Source organism: Bos javanicus, chromosome 10 (genome assembly GCF_032452875.1).
Source record: "Bos javanicus breed banteng chromosome 10, ARS-OSU_banteng_1.0, whole genome shotgun sequence".
Taxonomy (NCBI): Eukaryota; Metazoa; Chordata; class Mammalia; order Artiodactyla; family Bovidae; genus Bos; species Bos javanicus.
The window spans coordinates 81,075,689-81,078,619 of NC_083877.1; positions in this window are offsets into that span (position 1 = coordinate 81,075,689).

Below are 2,931 nucleotides of genomic sequence, written 5' to 3' on the forward strand. Positions count from 1 at the left end.
GCCTTATATCTCTTCTCCACATCCCCTCACTGCTCCCCCCCTCCCACCTCCGAGCACGCCCACAGGCACTGTGTCCTGAGGACCGATCTGGGTCCAGCCCCTCTCATTCTCTGCTCAGTCCCAGAGGCCACAGTTTCTCATTCAGGGGAAGGTGCCTCCCCTTGTCCAGACCCAAGGAAGTAACAAGCGTTGAATTTTACCTTTCCTTCTTGGAAAGGAGGTTGTGGGACAGAGGACAGGTGAATTACTGGCTTCTAGATGTGTCCACGACCCTTCTCCTGGAAGAGGAGAAGTGCCTGTGTCCTTCCTACTCAGGCTGGGAAACCCTTGTCTTAACCCCAAACCTGGCCACACAAGTTCTTGGGGAGGAACATGCCCCCAAGCAGGCTTACCACCAGGGAGGAGCCTGATGGGATGACCCAGGGGCTCACAGGAAGCCTGGAAGCACTTTGCCCAAAGGGCAGCTCTGAGGGAACCCTGGCAGGGGAGATGTATTGCAGTCAACAGCCCGAGGAGCCCTGCTGCTTGGGAGACTTGCCTAGAAGGAAGCAGGAATGCAGGTTTTTCTTTCTGATTTCCGGACTGCTCTACTTTTGCTCTGCACCTATCCGGGAGCGAGGTTCTGGAGGAAGGTGACAGTGGACAGAGGCAGGCACACCTGCTGGTCAGGGTGGGGGGGGGCGTGGCCTAGGTCTCTCTCCTCCCATCGAAGCCTTGCAAAGTCAAGCATCTTCAGCGAGGGACAAGGAGCAGCATCAAAAGAATTGCCTCTAGCTTGGGCTGGAATCCAAGGGGCCTGAATGGGATCTCCTGTCTTCATCTTTGCTGAAACACGAGATAAGGCTTTCTGTGTGAGGCTCCAGAGGATACAACAGGGACCAAAATGTGAAACACTCTGTACGGAGGGTGGAGACAGATTTTGTCTTGATATGAGGAACCACCCAAAAATTCCAGCTCTCCACTAATGGCCCTAGGGCCTCCTGAATCCTGCATAGATAAGGGTTGAGGGATAGGATCTGCACATAGTGTGCTCAAGAAGGCTGCTCTCTGGAGTTTTGCAGGTCACAGAGCTATACACTGTGACTTCAGTTCAGTTCAGTTCAATCCGACTCTTTGTGACCCCATGAATCGCAGCACGCCAGGCCTCCCTGTCCATCACCAACTCCCGGAGTTCACTGAGACTTACCTCCATCAAGTCAGTGATACCATCCAGCCATCTCATCCTCTGTTGTCCCCTTCTCCTCCTGCCCCCAATCCCTCCCAGCATCAGAGTCTTTTCCAATGAGTCAACTCTTCACATCAGATGGCCAAAGTACTGGAGTTTCAGCTTTAGCATCATTCCTTCCAAAGAAATCCCAGGGCTGATCTCCTTCAGAATGGACTAGTTGGATCTCCTTGCAGTCCAAGGGACTCTCAAGAGTCTTCTCCAACACCACAGTTCAAAAGCATCAATTCTTTGGCGCTCAGCTTTCTTCACAGTCCAACTCTCACATCCATACATGACCACTGGAAAAACCACAGCCTTGACTAGACAGACCTTTGTTGGCAAAGTAACGTCTCTGCTTTTGAATATGCTATCTAGGTTGGTCATAACTTTCCTTCCAAGGAGTAAGCATCTTTTAATTTCATGGCTGCAGTCACCATCTGCAGTGATTTTGGAGCCCTAAAAAAAAAAGTCTGCCACTGTTTCCGCTGTTTCCCCATCTATTTCCCATGAAGTGATGGGACCGGATGCCTAGATCTTCGTTTTCTGAATGTTGAGCTTTAAGCCAACTTTTTCACTCTCCACTTTCACTTTCATCAAGAGGCTTTTTAGTTCCTCATAAGGGTGGTGTCATCTGCATATCTGAGGTGATTGATATTTCTCCCGACAATCTTGATTCCAGCTTGTGCTTCTTCCAGTCCAGCGTTTCTCATGATGTACTTACTCTGCATAAAAGTTAAATAAGCAGGGTGACGATATACAGCCTTGACGTACTCCTTTTCCTATTTGGAACCAGTCTGTTGTTCCATGTCCAGTTCTAACTGTTGCTTCCTGAACTGCATACAGATTTCTCAAGGGGCAGATCAGGTGGTCTGGTATTCCCATCTCTTTCAGAATTTTCCACAGTTTATTGTGATCCACACAGTCAAAGGCTTTGGCATAGTCAATAAAGCAGAAATAGATGCTTTTCTGGAACTCTCTTGCTTTTTCCATGATGTTGACAATTTGATCTCTGGTTCCTCTGCCTTTTCTAAAACCAGCTTGAACATCAGGAAGTTCACAGTTCATGTATTGTTGAAGCCTGGCTTGGAGAATTTTGAGCATTACTTTACTAGCATGTGAGATGAGTGCAATTGTGCAGTAGTTTGAGCATTCTTTGGCATTGCCTTTCTTTGGGATTGGAATGAAAACGGACCTTTTCCAGTCCTGTGGCCACTGCTGAGTTTTCCAAATTTGCTGGCATATTGAGTGCAGCACTTTCACAGCATCATCTTTCAGGCTTTGGAATAGCTCCACTGGAATTTCATCACCTCCACTAGCTTTGTTCGTAGTGTTGCTTTCTAAGGCCCACTTGACTTCACATTCCAGGATGTCTGGCTCTAGGTCAGTGATCACACCATCGTGATTATCTGGGTCGTGAAGATCTTTTTTGTACAGTTCTGTGTATTCTTGCCATCTCTTCTTAATATCTTCTGCTTCTGTTAGGTCCATACCATTTCTGTCCTTTATTGAGCCCATCTTTGCATGAAATGTTCCCTTGGTATCTCTAATTTTCTTGAAGAGATCTCTAGTCTTTCCCATTCTGTTGTTTTCCTCTATTTCTTTGCATTGATCGCTGAAGAAGGCTTTCTTATCTCTTCTTGCTATTCTTTGGAACTCTGCATTCAGATGCTTATATCTATCCTGTCTCCTTTGCTTTTCACTTCTCTTCTTTTCACAGCTATTTG